This window comes from Microtus pennsylvanicus, chromosome X (genome assembly GCF_037038515.1).
Source record: "Microtus pennsylvanicus isolate mMicPen1 chromosome X, mMicPen1.hap1, whole genome shotgun sequence".
Classification (NCBI taxonomy): Eukaryota; Metazoa; Chordata; class Mammalia; order Rodentia; family Cricetidae; genus Microtus; species Microtus pennsylvanicus.
In genome coordinates this window covers 42444922-42465796 of record NC_134601.1, presented here as the reverse complement: position 1 = coordinate 42465796, position 20875 = coordinate 42444922, and positions in this window count along the sequence as shown.

Sequence of the window (20875 nt, the reverse complement as noted above, 5' to 3'; positions counted from 1 at the left end):
CTTATTATGAATCTTAGTGCCTGAGATACTGGTATTTTGTTCAGAAAGTCCTGTGCCGATAAATTAATGCTATTCCCTACTTTCTCTTCTATCAGGTTCATTGTATCCAATTTAATGTTGATGTCTTTGATCTACTTGGACTTGAGTTTTGTGCAGGGTGATAGATATGAATCTGTTTACTTTCTTCTACATGCTATTTTGAGATTTCATCTTACACCTGTCAGAATGGCTAAGGTGAAGAACACAAGCAACAGCTCATGCTGGCAAGGATGTTGTGCAAGGGGAACACTCCTCCATTTCTGGTGGGAGTGCAAACTTGTACAGCCACTTTGGAAACCAATATGGCAGTTTCTTAGAAAATTGGGAATCGGTCTACCTTAAGATCCAGTGCTACCTAAAGGATAGCTCTATCCTACCTCAAGGAAACTTGCTCAGCTATGCTCATAGCAACTTTATTCATAATTGCCAGAAAGAGAAAACAACCTAGATGCCCCTCAACCAAAGAATGGATAAAGAAAATGTGGTACATTTAGACAATGAGGGTGATCCTAGTGAGGACTCTGAGTAATGGGAAATACGGAGTCTGAACCAGCCATCTTTTGTAACTAGGCAAGACTTCCAGTGGTGGGACACCAAGCCAGACATAAAATCTTCAACCTACAATTTGTCCTGCTTGTGAGATCTGCTGGGGTAAAGGTGGCACACTACTGTGGGAGTGACCAACCAATGACTGGTCTAACTTGAGACCCATACCACGAGAGGGAGTCAATGCCTGGCACTGCCTGGATGGCCAGGATCTGGGAGCTGGATGGCCCAGAGACCTAGGGTAGAACCAAAGATGACTGGCAAAAAAATCACTCAATCAATGAAATGATTCTTACTTTTTCCTTTCTTTCTTTTCTTTTCTTTTCTTTCTTTCTTTTCTTTCTCCTCCTCCTCCTCCTCCTCCTCCTCCTCCTCCTCCTCCTCCTTCTCCTCCTCCTCCTTCTCCTCCTCCTCCTTCTCCTCCTCCTCCTCTTCTTCTTTTTGGTTTTTCGAGACAAGGTTTCTCTGTGTAACAGTTCTTAGCTGTACTAGAACTAGCTCTTATAGACCAGGCTGGCCTCAAACTCACAGAGATCCGCCTGCCTCTGCCTCCTGAGAGAGTGCTGGGATTAAAGGCGTGTGCCACCACTGTCCAGGTCAATGAAATGATTCTTAATGATATTCTACTATATTCATAGATCAGTGCCTTGCCCAATTGTCATCAGATATACTTCCTCTGGCAGCTGATAGGAACAGATGCAGAGACCCATAGCCAAATATTAAATGGAACACAGAGAACCCCACAGAAGACAGGGGGTAAGAACAGGATCCAGAGGTGTTGAGGTCACCAGGAGAATTTGGCCTACAGAATCAACTAAGCAGGACGCATAGGGGCTCACAGAGACTGAAGCAGCATTTGCGGAGCCTCTTTGGGTCTGTGCTAGGTCCTCTGCAAATATGTTTAGCTTGTGGATTTTGTGGAACTCCTAACACTGGGAATGTCTCTGACTTTTTTGCCTGCATTTGGGACCCTTTTTTCCTCTTACTGGGTCTCCTCATCCAGCTTTGCTAATGAGAGTATGTAACTGGTCTCTGTAACTTGTTATGCCACATTCAACTGATAGCCCTGGGAAGCTTGCTCTTTTCTGAAGGGAAACGAATAAGCAGAGGATGGGGGGGTGTGAGGGACTAGGAGGAGTGGAGAGAGGGAGAGGCTGTGGTCAAGGATGTACTGTAAGAAAGAAGAATAAATACAAGAGGGAAGAAAAAAAGAAAATGCAGCGTGGTGAACTGGTGAGTTTGTACTGCGGTTGCTATGAGGGGTGTCAGTGAGGGGCTGCTTCTAAGGGACGCCTCAAAAGCCCCTGTGTTGCCGAAAAGTCCATACAAACACAGGTGCCAACTCAAGAAAACTGAAACCCTGGAGCTCTCCACAGAGTTTGCAGGCAGTTCAACAGTCCAGGAATTGGCAGCAGAAATGATCAGAGTCTCTGCCACCAGCCCTTATTCATTCCTTTTATGAAACCAAAGGGGATTCAAGAATCTTCCAAGTTTCTGCTTTCCCAGGCATCTGAAGTTTTGTGTACCTCCCAAGTTGCATGGACCTCCTTCTCCCTTTTGGAGGGAGTATTCCAATTGGTAGGAAACCACCATATGACAAGTACCAACATGCTAGAGTCACTCTGTCGCAGTTCGGCTTTTCTGTAGGTTTGGCAAACAAGCAAGGGAATTCTTTCAGCATAGGTAAGTGACATTTTTACCTCACCTTAGCTAGCCGCAAGGCAGCAAGATTCAACTGTGCTAACCTGGGACACTTGGAGAAGTACATGTTCTGTTTGGGGTGACTGAATTATTTATCCCCAGAAAGATGAGGAGACCCAGAGCAGCAGAGAAATATGAGAGACAAAAAAAAATCTACTTTCCAAGTCATGTGAAACTAGATATTTTTCAGGCTGTGTTTGAAAGTTAAATGCAGCATTCTGGGTGAAGAGAAAGGAGAAATGGAAGGAGACATGGTAAGGAAAAGATAAGAAAGCTGCTATAGTGGTAAGGATAGATCAGTAAAAGATACAAGATACTGCAATTGTGTCTGAGAGAAACAGGAAGCAGAAACCCAGCTTATTAGTTACTTTTCATGTTACTGTGATAAAAACCAGGACAAGAAGAAAATTAAGGAAGGAAGGAAGGAAAGGTTTGTTTGGGATCACAGTCTGGAGTGAGTACAGTTGTCTCGGGGCAAGGAAGTCAGAGCAACATCTGGATTCATGGTAGCAGGAGCTCATAACTTGAAGGACGCTGGAGTTCCTTAGATCTCAGCAGAACAGGAAGCAGAGAGATTGGGCAGGAAGTGGACTTGGCTAGAAATCCTCTAGCACACATCTTCCCTGTAACTCACTTCTGCCAGCTAGGCACAACCTTCTAGAGTTTCCACGTCTCTCCAAACCAATGCTACCAGTCGGGCATGAGATGCTCAAATCTATTTGCCCTTGAAGGACATTTCTCATTGAAATCACAGCACTCAGGCTGATTCTGCTTAATAATAAATGTCAGTATTTTGGCTCCTTACTTATGGACGCTAGCTGTATCAAAAGAGCGTCTCTGGTTTTGTGATCACACGGGTATTAATGAGCTAGTGGATGGGACAAAATCTTTGACAGGAACAACTTATGAGATGGAGGATTTCTTTTCACTAACGATTTCATGTTGGGAAAGGCATGATGGGAGACTGGCTCCTGTCCAAGGCAGCTAAAACCATAAAGCAGCTTGCTCAAATCTGGGTGGATGAAAAAGTAGAGCCCTTGGGCCAGAAGCGAGGCAGGGTTACAACTTACCGGGCCCCTTCCATATGGCCCTAATGCCCAAAGCTATGTGTCATGTCTAAAATATTCCACAACCTGCCAAAACAGCTTGAATCATCTGGGACCAATTGCGAGAATATATGAGTCTATGGGAAACATTCCACATCTGAGCCATAAAAACCTACTTGAGGGGCTGGGAAGGGAGCTCGGTTGGTTAAAGCGATCGCTGCATAAGCATGAGGACCGACATAAAGCCAGGCACCATAGCACACACCTAGAAACCTAGTGCTCTCCAAAGAGATGGGAATGAAAGAAAGGAGACTCCCCAGAAGCGTTTTGGTCAGCTAGCCTGGCACATGCAACAGCAAACAAAGTAAGAGACCCTGTCTCACACCAGGTGGGAGGCAAGAACCAACACCCGAGATTGTTTTCTGCCCTCCACATGCATGCTGTGATTCACACTCACAAGTGAATGTACACACACACACACACACACACACACACACACACACACACACACTTACTTTAAGTTGTGACTTTGAATGCTTCTCTCTGAGCAGGAAGAAACACCAGAAGTCATTTTTCTGCTGTGAAGCTAAGTTATCCCTCTTGTCTTCCTCCCATGTTTGCAGGGCCTGTGACCAATATAGTACTCAGCGTTTACTCCTAAGAACCACCTTGGCTGGCCTCCATTAAACATGCCACATGTTAAGAGAGCTCATATAGTACAATTGGAGCACAGTATTATGTTATTCATTTCTTAATCTAATCCTCTGCCTTTAGATACTGGAAACGGGAATTAGTCAGCGTCTAATCTCTGCAGGGTTGTTTTTCTTTCCAGGCCAGCCTGTTCTGTCTCCTATAGAAAACAGGATGAAATTCAATCTTGAGGTGATGTGTCAGGAAAGGATAAAAAGAGAGACAGGCCAGCCACACTGGGAGAAGTCCAGTGAAGGCAAACGCCCCTTGAATTCTGATAAATCCCATTTCTCTAAAATCAATATTTTGGGACACACCTTTGTGTGTAAAGTTGAGTTGACACAGTCAGTCCCATTTGCTGATGTGGCTCCCTTATAGTATGATTTGGTGACTGCTGTGGACCCAAATGCAGGGGAAAATAATGAATGACAATAAGTAATGTCAAGGCTGTGGGGCCAGGTGAGTGGTGGGGAACTTGCCTAGCATGCATTGCACTCTGGGTACAATCCCCAGCACCACCAGGGGAAAAAGGACTTAAAAGAAGAAAATAACTGGGGAGGATAAAGGATACCCCCAAGATCCAGACACATGTCACTCTTTGATTTCAGCACCGGGGACGCAGAGTCTAACAGATCTCTGTGAGTTCAAAGCCAGATTACTTTACATAAAGAGTTACAAGCCAGTCAGTGGGACACTGGGAAACCCTGGAGTGGGATGGGGGTGGGGTGGTTCTAGGGTCAGCAAAATGGCTCAGCAGGTAAAGGTACTTGGAAACCTGAGTTCAGTCTTCGGGTGCTACACGATAGAAGGAAAGAAGCAGAACTGATCGCCACAAGTCACCCTCCGACTTTCACAGGCACAGGCAGCTCTAGAAAGCAAGCTGGAGCATCTGCTGTTGTGTTCAGCCTTTTCATTTGAAGCTATTTAGATCCACATGTGATGGTAAGAAATGCTAACGAAAGACCACATAGACAACTTACTTTGTTGTTTTTATTTTTCATTTTTTTTTAAATTCTAGATTCAACTTAGGGCCTTGAGCATGACTTGGTAAGCACACTCTCCCTAAGCTGCATTCCCATGTCTATACATGTTGCTGGTGAGAGCCTAGACCCTTACACAGGTAAACCTTCTAATACTCAACTGTAGCCACACTTGTATGTGAATTTTAAAGCACAGGGAGAAGACAATGGTGTGGTTCCCACTCATAATCCCAGCATTCAAGGTGCTGAAGCAGAAGGATCAAAAGACAGCAGCCAACCTACGCTATATATCAAGACTCTGTATCTAAACAAGACCAATTAGGGTTTATGATAGTGGCTTCCCCACTCTCATGCTCATGTTTATATCCATATAATATTATAAATAGACTGCTAAATATGGTGCATTCCAAGTCTGGGGAGATAACTCAGCTCTTAAAGTGATCCCTAGCATTCACTTGGTGTGGTGGTTCATGCCTGTAAGGAGATAAGAATAAGATATTCTAGCTGAATAGCCAAGCTCTTGGTTTAGAGCGACCATTTCTCAAAAATTAAGATGCAAAGCAATTGATGAAGACTCTGGGCATTGGCCTCTAGTCTCTACACACATGCATACACAACCACATTATTACCTGCTGACATACATGTACAGATGTGTACACACACACACACACACACACTAGTCCATTTCAAAGGAAAAAACCGAAAACTTGCACTTGAACCTCACACAATCTCCGCGGCTCGTTATTTACCTGCCTTGATGACAGATTCTGCATTTCCCTACAGAGTTCCTGCAAAGTATTTCTAAACCAGATTCAAGGAACTATCAAATATGGAGAATCATGGCATCTATATTTGTTCCTTGGACCAATAGCATAACATAAGCTGTGTGGGTCACACACACACTGTGCTGTGTATCCCTTCCAGGGGAAGGTGGGCATCTGAAGAGGCAATCTGCAGGAAAGAACAGATGGAAGGCTGGTGAAGAGACAGGCTGGAGGAAGGTGGCAGGAAGTAGCCCTAAAGTTAAGGCTCTGCCACAAGGAATAGCACGAGATGGAGGAGGCTCTGGATGCAGCCACGATGCATGAAGATGAACGGAGAATGAGTAGAAAATGTTCATTTCTGGGATCCCTGGTGTGTGGGAGGGTGTGCGTGGTGTGTGTGTGTGTGTGTGTGTGTGTGTGTGTGTGTGTGTGTGTGTACGCGCGCGCGCGTGCATGCATGTGTGCATGAGAGAGAAAGAAAGGGGTACATCATAAGGGGCAATCCAAAAACAAAATGGGGATGCACCTATCTCTTAATCCATCTGTTCTTTCTGCCTGTTTCCTTAGAAACAGATCCATTAGATTCTGGAGAACCCCATTCAAGAGGGAGTGGCTCCAACGATATATTCAATTCCCAAGTGTTGTTTTGAAAGCAGATGCAGATGAATCCACAAAAGAGCCAATTTTTTTTCTTGATTTGAAGCAATAACTAAAAAAGAAAAGATTTTATCCATCTTTCATTTGAGGAGGCAGCATAACTAAAGCTCTCAAATGGTTCAAATCATGAGGCCAGATCTGGGACTCAAAGTCCTGTGACTGTTTGTCTCTACCCAGCCCTGAAAAGCAGAGTCTGAGTACCTATCTACAGCCTGATCCTCCATACCTCGTCAACTATGTTGAAAAGAGCCACAGGTTTTTGATCCTACTGCACGTACTGGCTTTGGGGGAGCCTAGGCAGTTTGGATGCTCACCTTAGGAGACCTGGATAGAGGTGGGCGGTCCTTGGGCTTCCCACAGGTCAGGGAACCCTGATTGCTCTTAGAGCAGATGAGGGAGGGTGACTTGATCGGGGGAGGGGGAGGGAAATGGGAGGCGGTTGTGGGGAGGAGGCAGAAATCCTTAAAAAATAAATAAATTAAAAAGTAAAAAAAAAAAAAGAAAAGAAAAGAGCCACAGGTCATATGAGTCTCCTAGCAAGAGGGACCGTGGTGCAAGGATAGTTGATCGTGTTGTGAATTTAGACAGCTCAGCTCTAGAAATATGTCCTTCTACTTAAAGCACCTCTTCCAACCTCTCCCCTCCCTCCCTTCTTCCTTCTCCTCTCCTTCTTCTCCCTACTTCCCCCCCTTCTTCCTTTTGTCTCTTCTAGGTTTGAGATAATTTAGCACATAACTACTTAATATATATGATTGCTACTATTGACATTTGTCATTTAATAACAAGTTTCGATAAAAATCCATGTGTAACTTGGCAACCAATTGCTCCTTCGGTGCTTGCCCTCCAGACCTCTCAGAAGAGAAGCAAAGGGTGTGACTCAGAGGTAGCATACTTCCAGCCATGTGCAAGGTCGTGGCTTAAACCCTCAGCAGGATGAAAGAGATTATTTAACTCCCTGCAAGAGTTATTATTAATAATAGTAACCCTAAATAATCTCAAGTGAACTAGAATCAGTCTACCTTCTTTGTCTGACTCCTGGAGCCATGAAGCTGAATTCTTGGCCTCCCCTTGAGGAGGGGCTGATAGCTTTATCCTCCCTTGGAACAGGAAAAGGACAGGGCCCTGTATGACACTGCAAACAGTGTCATAGGTGAGAGGGGACTTGCCTAAAGCTAGCGTGGATGTGGCCAACGGCTCTCAGAATCCCCCAGGGGTTCCCATATGAGTTTTCTAAAAGCGCTTTCAGCATATTGATTTCTGACAGCACTCCGATCCAGGAAAAGAGCAACTACAAACTGCCAGCTTGCCCACAACTCCAAATCAATTGCACATGGAACAGATGCTTGGGTTTCTCTTTGCTTTTCTTCTTCCTCCCCTGCCGGAAAGTATGTGGTTTCTAATAACACTCGGCCAAGTTAAGGCAGAACAGGATGTCAGCTTCACCTGAGGCTATAGAGGTAAAAGGCTATTTGAACAGAAATTCAGGCATCATGATCCACTTAGGGTAGGCTTTATTTTTGCCTTATGATGAAAACATTATCACTTGCCATTTAACGGGAAGAAGGACCTCAAGTAAACAGTTGTCACATTACTTACTTGCCAGCTAAGATGCTAGCTACTTTGCATATGTACTGCCACATTGAACCTCACAACTACACTACAAGACAGACACTGGGAATAATATGTCATGTATAAGGAAAGAGGTTCTGCGTGGTTAAGCCACATGCCTTGGGATGCCAGGGCTCATCGTTGGGAAATATACCAAAACTTGCTTTTCTCCTTTAAGATTCAATTTGCTCATTACTTTTTTATTGAAATACTGATTCATGAAATAAAACTCATAGTTTTGGGAGGTGGAGCAGGATCTCTCTTCCAGGCTGGCTTCAAACTCACTGTGTAGCTGAAGGATAACTGTGAAATTTGAATCTTACTGTCTCGACCTCCCTCCTGCTGAACTACAAATGTGGATCATCATATCCGGTCTTATGTGGGACAAGGAATCAAGCCTGAGGCTTCAGACATACTAGGCAAGCACTCGCTCTACCATGTGAGCTACGTCTCGAGTCCCTATTTACTTTCATGCTACTTTCAACATCAGGGACTTAAAATATTTCTTGCAACATTAAACCACGGAGAAACAAAGAATGTGGTGTGTGTGTGTGTGTGTGTGTGTGTGTGTGTGTGTCCTAATGCTTGAAATGTTACCTTTTGTGAAATTTTACTTATACTTATTTGTACATGTTACTTGGAACACAACAAATACTCAATTCACATTTACCAAAACAATAATGATAACGACAACAAAGAATGTAAGGAAACAGCCCGTGTAGAGATGAATCTTCCCCAAGAAGGTACAAGGTCTCCCATCTGCTACACATCTGTAGCTAGCTTAGCCTGGAACGAATCAGTTTATGTCTGTATCCAATGAAGCGATCCCTTCATTAGTGTTCCGGGGTCTAGACAGAAAAAACAAAAATGAGCTAGGAATTCAAGTTTTCAAATTGCAGCCTAAATTTGTAAGGGCAACTCTTTCACACTGCTCTTCCTAGTTCTTTTGAAAGGATATTATTAAAGCTAGAAGGGAATTCAGAGGCGAGTGAAAGTATATTAGAGTCTAAAAGAGAAAATGGAGCCCGAAGACAGCATGACTGACTGATGCTGGTTGAACCAACTCTGGAGTCCAGCTCAATGGTCTGTTTCTGTACAGTATCGCATCTTTCTGTACATAATCCTTACGATGTGGCTTTCTGAAGTTGTGAACCTGTGTTTAGTCTCAGTCAGAAAATATTAGTGGAAAATTCCAGAAGGAAACAATTTGTAAGTTTTAAATCCCACACCTTTCTGAGTAGGATTTTGAGATTTCACAGTATGTCTTCCTACCCTTCCTGGGACATGAAAAATCCCCTGACGCATTGCATCTATGTTACCCCTACTATTCTGGTATCTCAGTGCTAGTGTTCAACTGACTCTTATTTCACTTATTAATGACTCGAATGTGCAAGCATTGTAATGTTACAACTTAAATTTTGATTTAATCTATTATTATTATTTGTGTGTGTGTGATGGTGTGTGTTGTGTGTGTGAATGAGGGTGCTTACATGCCATGCATGTACATGTCAGGGGGGACACCTTCCAGGAGTCAGCTCTCTCCTTCCACTAGGTTCTAAAAATCAATCTGAAATCAAAAGGCTTTTACCCAATAAGCCACCTCCCTGGCCTTTATGCTGCTATTTAGATATGAAGAGAAGCTGCCCACGCTTCCTTTAAATTGAACAGTGAAAGGCTTTGTAGTTTTATTTAATCAGGATCTCAGTATGTAACTCAGGATGGCCTCTAACTCTTGTTCCTTCTCCTTCGGTCTCCCAGATACTTGGATTAGACATGTACAATATCATGATCAGCTAAAAAAGACAAAATTTTTTGACTCACTAAGAAAAAAATTGCATGCCAAGGGAAAGAAGAAAAAAATTTATGCTTAGATTGCGGAGCTCTATGGTAAAAATAAATCTACCTGTGAAACTGTGAAGAGGGAAAAAGAAACCCCATGTTAGCACTGCCTCATTCCCCCAACTGCAAAAAGCTATGGCCATCGTGAATGATAAATGCTTAGTTTTGGTGGAAAAGGCATTAAATTTGTATACAAACAGAAAAGAAACATAAACATAATAGATTGTATGAGTCAGTGTGGGCCTTGGAATACAACCCCTTCCTGCATGTTAGGGAGGACTGCTGGAGTTTCAGTTGCATGGTGATGCTGTCCAGTCAGGCTTTCCCACACTAGGCCAAAGGCTGGCAAATCCTGAAAGGTTCTTTGCTGTGCTCAGTATTCCTCAGCAACATTGTTTTGGCTCTGCTTGAACTCAGGACATTTGACCACAGACTTTTCTTGAAACCCCTGGAAGAAAGACAGTCATCTCATGACTTTGTGATGTAAGTAGCCAAATGATGCCAAATTGAATTTTGGATGACAAAGGACATGGTAGTTTAGGACTAGAAGCCAAGAAAATATTTTGTCAATGACAGTTGATGAATGGAATTAAGGAAAGTTTAAGCTTGGAAGCTTGAGGGATAATTTGTTAGTCTTTAACTTTGCTTCAACTTGGTTTGTTCATTCTAGATTATAAATAAAAGGTTTAAGCGTGTCAGTGTGTATTTAAAGTTGCTTTCCATCACACCGAAGTGTTTCTATCAAAGTTTTTTTTTTCGTTTAGTATGTACATGACATATGTATCTAAAATGGTTTCCCTGCAAAAGTCTCACCTTCCTCCTGCTATTGTTGGATTTGATAATGGCCATAATCTTTGGAGCAGACAGGGCAACAATACAGTTAGAACCTTCTTTGTATGCTGGAATGATAGAGCTCGCCTTTAATCCTGGCACACGGGAGGCAGAGGCAGGTGGGTCTTTGTGAGTTCCAGGCCAGCCTTGTCTACATAGCAAGTTCCAGGACAGCCAGGATTTACGCAGTGAGACTGTTAAAAACAACAACAAAAAACCCAAAAACTAAAAAGAGCTGTATGTATGTATGCAATGTTATTCACTCTGGGAATATTCTTGCAGAAACAGGGAGATGCTAGGATTTGTGTCTTTCTGCCAACTCTGGGGAGAGCAAAGCAGGAAGTGGCTTAGACAACAGGTTAAAGACCCAAGATTTTATCTGGGTAGTTTATGTGTCCTAAGATAATAATGTTTGTCTCAACTCATGTCTCTGCTCTGATACTGATAACTTGTCACTGTGGCCAATACCTGGCAGGAAACAACTTAAGGCAGGATTTCTTTTGATTCATGGTCAAGGGAGATACAGTCCATCTTAGCAGGGGAGGATGCTGGTGGCAGCTGCTTGCAGATGTGGTGGTGGGAGTATGAGGCAGCTGTTTAGATCCTGGCGAGAGGCAGAAGCAGAGAAGGAATGCAGCATTCATCAGGCTTTCTCATTTTTATTTTTTTGTTCGGTCTGGGCCTCTAGCCAGTGTGATGGTATCCATCACACTCATGGCTAGTTTTCTCTCCTCACTTAATCCTCTTTAGAAATGCCCTCATAGACATGCTTCAAGGTACCAATAATATATTCAAGTCTTCCACATGCCTTTGGTCCCTGCACTAGGGAGGCAGAGGCATGGATAGACCTCTGTGAATTCAAGGCCAGCCTTGCCTACATAGTGAGTTCCAGGACACCCAGGGCTACACAGAGAAACCCTATCTCCAAAAACAAAAACAAAAATCCACTTAATTCAACAGGGAAAGTTAACTAACCTTCATAGCTCTCTTATGAAGTGATATAGGGGGGGAATAAGTGAAAAGGTGTTGCTAAAAGGATCAAGTAGGTCAGAAATCGAAGATCTAAATAATAAAATAGATAAGCAAAACCCCCACAGAATGTGAGGTAACCATCTAGATAAGTTACCCGGACCAGGAGACTACAGTAAAGCGAGGAATAAAGTTCAGATAGTGAAGGAAGCTGTCTAGGAAGGAACCCTTTAAAACTGGGCAGCAAATGGAGAGGTCAGCGGGAAGCACTTTCCTAGCCTGCCTAAGATCCTGGGATTGACCCTAAACACCACAAAAATGAAAGAAAGCCAGGGCCAGCCATGCTGGCTCATACCTGGCATCTCAGGGACATGCGAAGCTGAGGCAGGAGCATTAGTCAGTCAAGTCTGGGAGCTTGAGGCAAACCTAGATGACATAGTGAGATCATATTTCTTTAAAATGAAGCAATAGCTAAAATGAATCAAGAAAGAAAATGTCAAGAATTTTACTCTCTCCCTCTCAAAACTGTTTTTTTTTTTCCTGATAGTTTTTAGATACTGGGATGCAAACCAGGGGCATATGCATGCTAAGCATACACTCTACTGCTGAGCTACATCACAGCTGTGATTACAGGACTCTCTGCTGGGAAAAAGAACCCAAGTCATCACTGCTCCTGTTGAAGACCTTGAGTGGAGAGAAAGCTGAAGAATAAAACTTCAGCAGTGTGACTAAGCCACTAGTTTGTTTGTTTGTTTGTTTGTTTATTTGTTTATTTATTTGAGCTTTCTGAGATGGGGTCTCACTATGCAGGCCTGGGTGTCCTGGAACTCACTATTTCAGAACAGGCTGGCTTGAACTCACAACAGCCTGCCTGCCTCTGCTTCCCGAGTGCTGGAAATAAAGGCCTGCGCTTTCACCATGCCTATGACTAAATCCGTTTAACATAGTTTCAGCCATGAATCTAGAATGTTTACAGATGTTATGGGGATATTGTGGTATATACCTATAAACCCAGCACTCAGGAATCAGAGGCAGGAAGGTCATGTGTTCAAGGGTAGCCTGGCCTACATGGGAAGGGTAGCCTGTTTTAGGAAAGGATAGAAAACAAGACCAGGGTTTGTTGGGGGTGAAAGGATGAAGGAAGGACAGGGAGAATAGCAGTCTCCATTTGGTGTTATTTGTGGGTCAACCAGGGCATTTTGAGCTCATCTCTGATGGGGGGATATTTGGGAGAGAGAACTTTATTGTTATTACAAAGAAGTATCCTAGAAAGAAAATCCATATGAAGAAAAGAAGCCTGTTGGGGTTCAACGGGTTTTGAGGCTGAAAGTGGAAATAGCATGGAGATGGCCCAAGCAAGGACCTCATGACAAACAGCTTGAGTTCAAGTCCGAGGAAGGGATCATGCTGCCATACAGAGAACTAGAGAAAGTGCCTAGAACTAGGCTGGCTCCTTTTAAAGAGCCCATGCCCCAAGAGTTAATCTGGAGCTGTTCAAGAACTACTTTTCCAAGGGCAGATCCTCCCAGGCCTTGTGTAGCTTTCTCTAGGTCCCACCTCTTAAAGGTCCCATTTCCTTCTCCTACATTACTACACTGAGGAGCCAACCTCTAACTTATGAAGCTTTGGGAAACAAACTGTATCCAAACACAGCACTGTGCCTACATTTTCTTGCCCAACCCTCTCCCACCCCTCTTCGCCAAATGTTGTGACATTGAGTTAGAAACTGTGAGGATCAGAATTCTTCATTATAATATCAGAGATAATAAAAGAAAAATAAATGAAATAAAAAAGAATTCTTCCTGTGATATATATATATATACATACGTATGTATGTATGTATGTATAATTAATGAATTTGTGGGCTTTTTTTTTTGAGACAGGGTTTCTCTGTGTAGCCCTGGCTGTCCTGGAACTCAATCTGTAGACCAGGCCGACCTCAAACTCACACTTACTTCTGCTTCCCAAGTGGTAGGATTAAAGGCATGTACCACCACTGCCTGGCTTTTTCCTGTAATCTTAAAGTCCATAAAGTTGAAATCTGTGTAGCATATCCCTTTTATTTACTTATTTTATTTATTTACAAGAGCTGGATTCTCTTGTTTCCCAAGATGCGTGAGCTTGATATATTATCAAGGTGTTTGAGTGGTTCTACGGGACTACGCTATGCAGGCTCCGAACATAACATCAGCTGTGAGAGCACCCCTGGAACTAAAGCTCTGGGGGTGGGGTGGGAAAAGGCTTCCCAGAAGCAGTATTGCCAGACCTCTTATTAAAACCCTCTGCTAGCTGGGTCCTGAGTTTGAAAGTTTAGCGTCTCCTGCACTCAGCATTCAGAGACAGAAAGAGAGACAGAACAAGATAGAGAGAAGAGAGAGACAGAGACAAAGAGAGAGACTGAAAAGACAGATACAGATAGACAGAGAGAGAGCTGTTTTGATGAACTTGGGAGACAGAATGTTGAGCAGGAGGAGCTAGTCACAATAGCAAAATGATTCCATTTGTATGGCATTCAAGGATGGGCACGTGAATAGTTATGAAAATCAGAGCAACGGTTACCTCTAGAGGTGAGGATTGATTGGGAGGTGTGCCTTGAGGTCTGAATGGTGATTACAGGGGTGTACACGTTTGTCAACCTCGCCAGGCTGTACACTTAAGACTAATAATGCATCTTAGTGGATGTCAGCTAGCCCTGGATGAAAAGAAAAAGAATAAATGATGTGATCTTTTCACAGATTGGTCAGCTCTTCTCCCAAGAGTCTCTGCAGTACTGGCTCTGTGGCATGGTCCCCTGAGAGGCAGTATTGTACATATGCTCAGGTCACTAGCTTTGGAGAGTGCAGATCTGGGACAACATCTGAGCTGTGGCACTTGGAGGTAGTATCCTCTGAGTTTCCAATCTGCTGCCTGCAAAATAGGAACCATAGCAATAGGGATTATGTATATAAATATGTATAGTGACTGTGTCTCAGGTTGTTTGGTCTCAAAGTTTAAATAAGATAATTCAAGTGAATCTCTGGGCCAATTAATGTGTTTGATCACCCATAATTAAAATTTAAATATATTCTATTCCATTTATGTATCTATTTTATGTATGCATGTGTACATATGGTATATATGTGGCACTCAGAAGACGATCTTTGGGAGTCAATCCTCTCCTTCTACCATGTAAGGCCCCGGGATCAAACTTTAGTATTTAGTTTTTCGGGTAGTAATTATTAGTGGCTATCACCTTTTTACCAACTGAGCTATCTTGCCAGCTCCCATTGAGTGTATGGGGGTTGGGGGTTGCAGACAGAACCCGAGGCCTTGCATATTAGGCAAACACTATACCACTATACCAGAGCCTCTAGGTTTTCTAACTTCGGTGACTAAACTCGTAGTTTTCTAGCTTTTTAAAAAGTCCCTTTGTAAGCTTTTACTTCCAGAGGTTCTGATTACATTGGTCTGAAGGGCCTGAGGCATAACCCAGTTCTTGAGTTTTTAAACTTTAATTGCATTTATTTATTTAATTGAGTGTGTGTATGCACACACACTCAAGAACATGTGTATACCCCAATACACTTGTGGAAGTCAGAGGACAAATTGTAGGAATTTGCCCTATTTCCACTGTGTGCGTCCCCAGGATCAAACGTAGGTAGTTGGGCTTAGCAGCAAGCACGTTTTCCTGCTGAGCCATCTCTCCAGCCTGAGGCTCGGCCTCTTATGGCAGCAGCTGGACAATTCTCAAGTGTAGCCACAGCTCATCACCATAGATTACATTTTTTTTTTCACCTCCAAATGGCTGTCTCTTTAGTCAGGAGAAGTTCGTGGTCATTCCAGCTCCTAGTGGTTTGTTTTGTTTTTCTTTTTCTTTTCTGAACTCTGAAAAAAAAGATGTATAACTGTGACCCAACATAGACAGACAGCTTTGAAGGGTGCAGCTCTCTGAATGTTTTCATATGTAGCACTACCTATATCAAGACACTGAACCGGACTAATGTCTTTGAAGGCTTCCTCCTAGGGCACTGTCAGTTTTCTTCCATGGTACATAGCATGCTGACCTTTCTCCCTGTAGATGGCTTTAGCTTTGTTAAAACTACCTGTGTGCCTGGGATTTGACCTGAGTGTGAGCAACAGGGGCACAAAGAAACGGCAGACACAGGCACACAGAGAAGAGCGGGGGTCAGGTGAAATCTGACGGCGTGGTGCCAACTACAGCAACAACCCGGAGCCTCGACATTTTTTATTATGATCTCAGTAGATGTCTATAGGCGCACAATCTCAGGTTGTAAACAACTAAGAGGCAGAGGTCACAGTTACTAGTTTTCACACACTTTGGACAGTCATGGTAAGCACTTGTATTTGGACCAGACACTTTGCTATTTCCTGTAGCATGAATAATAAAAACCCAGAGAGAGAAATTAGGGTTCACCCCCAAAACTAGAAAAGCAAAGCAGCCAAACAATGAGAGAAGTCTTACCTCTACCAAGGTTGGGTGACGGTAAACTAAGCACACTAAGTCTCTCTCCTCCCATTTTATATCCCCTCTAGTGCTGGGATTAAAGGTGTGAGTCACCACCTGGATTTGTTTCTACACTGATCTTGTATAGCTCGTGGCAGCCTTGAACTCACAGAGATCCATCTGACTCAGTCTCTGCCTCCCAAATCCTGGGATTAAAGGTGTGTGTCCAACCCCCAGAGAACCTAGCCGACAAAGAGGACCCTAAGAGAGATAGATACACATGGATCTAAATAGGAAGGAGAAAAATACAAGATCCCCTGAGTAAATTGGGAGCATGGGAGTCACAGGATAGGGTAGAAGGGGAGAGGGGAGGAAAGGAGGGGAGTGGAGAAAAATGTATAGCACAATAAAAACAATAAAAAAACAAACAGAAAATAAAGGTGTGTGTCACCATTGTCTAACCTCTAGTGGCTTTAGCTTTGCCTTTGGTCTTCAGGCAAGATTTATCCAAATACGAATAACATACCACTACAGTTTCCAAGGGTCTGAAGCACTGGGTCCCTGACACAGCCATGCCCATGTTGGCACACTCGGGAGTTCGTTTGCTCTTTACACATCCATTCATGGATTCCTTGGCTCCCCCACACCCCTGATTTTCAGTTTTGTTTTGAGACAGCATCTTGCTGTAATAGCCCCAGCTGGCCTGGGACATGCTATGCTGCACAATTTGGCTTCAAGCCCTGATGCTCCTCCCTCTGTCTCCTACCTCTGGGATTGTGGGCGAGTACCATCATATAGCTGGACCCGGGGGATTTTGTCACTCCCCAGATCTTACCTGCGTAGGTCATTTGGTCAGGCAGAATTTTCTCTTGTCTGCTTGGCTTTGTTACTCACCCTCCCAGTGTTATTATTTAACCTTTCTTGTTCATAAGTGTTCTCTAGGGTGGATCTTAAGCTCCTTCGGGTCAAGAATTGCTCACAGGTTCAGAACATTCTTCTACACATTACAGAGATTCACTGACTATGGAGAGAATGAATACTGGTGTTGAATGACTGGGGGTGAGGGAGAAGTAAGCAGACAGACCAAGACAAAGGCTTCTCTCTTCATCCTCCTCCATACACATGCAGTTTTATTATTCCTGATAGCAATTCTCAGAACATCAGGACTGTGCACTCCTGATAGCACTTCATAGAACATCTCAATTGTGCATTTTTTTTTGCTTGTGTTTGACTTTTGCGGGTTTGCTGTGTGTCTTTTCCCGGGGGAGAAGTAGGCAAGTACCAATTCATCCCAGATAGGGCATTAATGATAGACCCAAAACAAAAAAAAATCATTCCACTGAAGCCTAGTTTACTGAACTAGTGAGTTTATCTGGGCTTTCTTATAGAAGCATAGGCCACTCAAAAGAAGCTGTGGTCAGTGAAAAGCTCACCCCAGCATGGGTGACAACTCAGCTCAAGCCACATCCCTGGACCTCCCTTTACTATGCATAGGCAACTGAGCTCCAGTCTTCTTCTTCCCAACGAATTTGTTTACTCTGTACCTAGCCTTAGGAAGTGGTTTTGTGACTCTTGTAACTTTTTGAGTTTTTCCCAGCATTGTAAATTTACTTAGCTTCCCACGTCTGAAGAGCCTCGCCTGTCTCTCGGGAAATGTTTCAATTGGGAGGAAATGGCTGCACAAAACAAGGTTTCATTGTAGATAGAGGGCAGAAGGAGGGTCCAAGAACCACGTGCCAGAGGAGAAAGTTAGACTTGAAACTCCAAGTTTAACTTGAGAGTTTAACAAAAGAGAAGGCACTTCCTGTGACCTATAGGCTCCAGGAGGTCACCTGAGCTCATAACTGAAAAGATGCATTGGCCCAAAGAATTTAGGAGGTTGTCTCTACAAGCAGAGAAATGACTCATGCCACCAGACCAGGAGATCAACTATCTGTCTTAAGGCCCAAACAGGCCTGAGAAGACAGGGAGGCGGAGTTCATAGAATTCTACCCTTTTATGGCCAGCAGGTATTTCAGAGCCTGTTGTCAAAAACATCCCCAAGAAGCCAGGTAGACTTGTATGACTTTTATCTCAGCATTTCAGAGGCAGATTTCTGTAAGTTTCGGGCCAGCCTGATCTATATTCTGGGAAAGCCAGGGCCACAAAGCCAGACCCAGTCTCAAAACAATGGAACAAGCAAATACTCGCCCCTCCCCCACACCTATCAACTCCCTCCACCCTTGACCCTCCTTCCGCTTTCCACTTTACCCCAGAGACACTGGCCCTCAAGCCACTCCTGCCCCGCCCCTCACAGCATTCCTTCCACAACCTACCCAGCCCCTGCAAAACCTTTGCTCTCATTTCCCTCTGCACCCAGCTGTCCTCCCATCCCAGCCTCTCTGAACTGCTGGACCTGTTGTGGAGTCCAGGTCCCCTTTTCACTGTGTGCCACTTAGACTTCCATAAGAGCCCAAGAGGTGGCTCGGCAGGTAAAGGGACTGGTTACCAAGCCTGAAGACCTGAGTTGGACTCCTGCGAAGACCCACATGGTGAACTGAGAGGGGACCAACCGAATCCTGCAAATTGTCCTCTGACTTCCAAACACACTGCGAGGTGCTTGAGTGTCCAGTGTGCTCACACATAATAAACAAGTCCAATAATTTAAAGGATACCCCCTTGAAAAGCAAACTTTGTTTCTTCTTGTCAATGGTTGGAGATAAATCTCAGCAAAGAAATGTCTAGACATTAGTCTGAAGATTTTTGTTGTTGGTAAAACTGGACCCGTCATTTCAGTTCAGTTCTCGCTTGCCTCTTTACCTATGACGACAACGGTCTCTTTGTCTTTGTGTGGTGTTTACTATGTGTCACCCTGTTAGGTGCTGAGGGGTGTGCTTGTGTAGAAAAGATTAAGACCCTTCCACGCTGTCAAAGAGCTGGGTGTGGGAGGCAGGGCTCACTGAGAACAATGGAAGGCAGTATGTGATTCAGAAGAAAACAAGTAGTGCAGGCAATAAATGCTATAGAAGTTTCGAGGAGGGAGAGGGATCTGGGAACTGGGCGGGGGATTGAGAAGAGTGTGAGTTTCCGTGGGTTTGGGAGGATGGTTGGCTTCTGCAGATGTGGGGGAGGGCACGGAATTGGAGTGTGTGTGTGCCCACACACGTAAAGGCACATGCAAATGCCTGGCTTGTTAGCTGTTAGCGCCAGCATTCCGTGGATACTTTCTGTGCATCCAACACTATACAGAATTCAGCTCATTTGAATGTGTGTAACTCTATGAATCAGATGACACTATCTTTCAATTAATAGATAAGAAATAGAAGCAATGAAAGGTTGAGCAAATTACTCAAGGCTACCAAAGTAACTGGCGTAAATAGGATTAGTTAGAATGTGGATCTTTTAATCATTTTTAAAGATTATTTTAGGTACATGGCTGTTTGCCTGCATGGGTGTCTGCACACCACTACATGATTGCCTGGTGACCAGAGGCCAGAAGAGGGTGTCGGATATCTGGAACTAGAGTTACAAATGGTTGTAAACCACCATATGGGTGCTGGGAACTGAACCCAGATCCTCTGCAAGAATAACAAATAACAAATACTCCTAACCATCGAACTAGCTGTTCAGCCCAGAATGTGCGGGGGGGGGGGGGGGCGCAATACAAATGGATCAGCAGTTTAAAGCACTGGCTAACTCTTGCAGAGGAAGCAGGTATGACTCCGAGCAACAACATGATGGCTCACACTTCAGTCCTCTATGGACACCAGGCACACAAGTAGTACACAGTCATACATGCAGCTAAAACACTCATGCACATATAATAAAAAAATTGTAAAATATTGAAGAAAAACCCACTTTGTCTAACCTACGAAAAAAAGAAAAAGGGATTTGTGGTTTAGGTCAAGAAGTTGGCTTGGTTCCAGTCATTAAAGATAGTCATTTTGCACTCACAGGAGTGGCTAGGCCAAATTCCCTACTGAAGGTCAGCATGGAAATGAGAGGGTTTAATGAAGCCAATACTAAGAGCTATACCCTCATCCTTACTTCTTTGAAGCTAGAAACTTGAGGCCGCCAGATGCTACATTCCACTGCCAAGAGCTCCCTTCCTTTGTTCTTTGGTCATATTGCCTAGCTTTAGCAAAACACCTAAGGAGACCCAGTGAGCCTCTGAACTAATTCTTGTTTGTTGCCATTCTTTATTAATTAGCACTTGGAAAACATCATGCCTGCGGTGGATGCTTCACAAAGCTTGGAGTCAGACAAACTTGCCTGGCTGTATTTGTGAGGTTGGAAAGGATGGGAGGGTGGTGGCCTGATAATACAGTCGACTGGATTTTACATTGGAAGACTGGCATGCAGCCAACATCTGAAAGTGTTTCCTAGGCAGGGTGCCTAACTGTGGTTTTTTTTTCTGGATATTTTTCTAACTTATGCGAGTCTTCAGTAAATATTAAACCAATATGAGGTACATTCTGAGTAGTCCTTTCTTTAATTCCTGATCCTAAGAAGAACCAACACAGTCACTAGGTAGAAAGTGCCAGGGAAGAGGGGGCCCCTGGACTCAAGCTAGCATTCACTCTGTCCTGGCCTTCTTTCCAAGGCGGGGTTAGGAAGCAGCTGCTCTCTTTTGGGGAGGGAGGAGGGAGAGACGTCAGGGAAGCTTCTTTTCCTCTGCTGTGGAAGACGGCAGACACACACAGAGGGAAGGAGAGAGTGAGAGAGAGCGAGAGCGAGAGCAAGAGAGAGCGAGAGAGAGAGAGGGGGGGGGGGAGAGGGAGG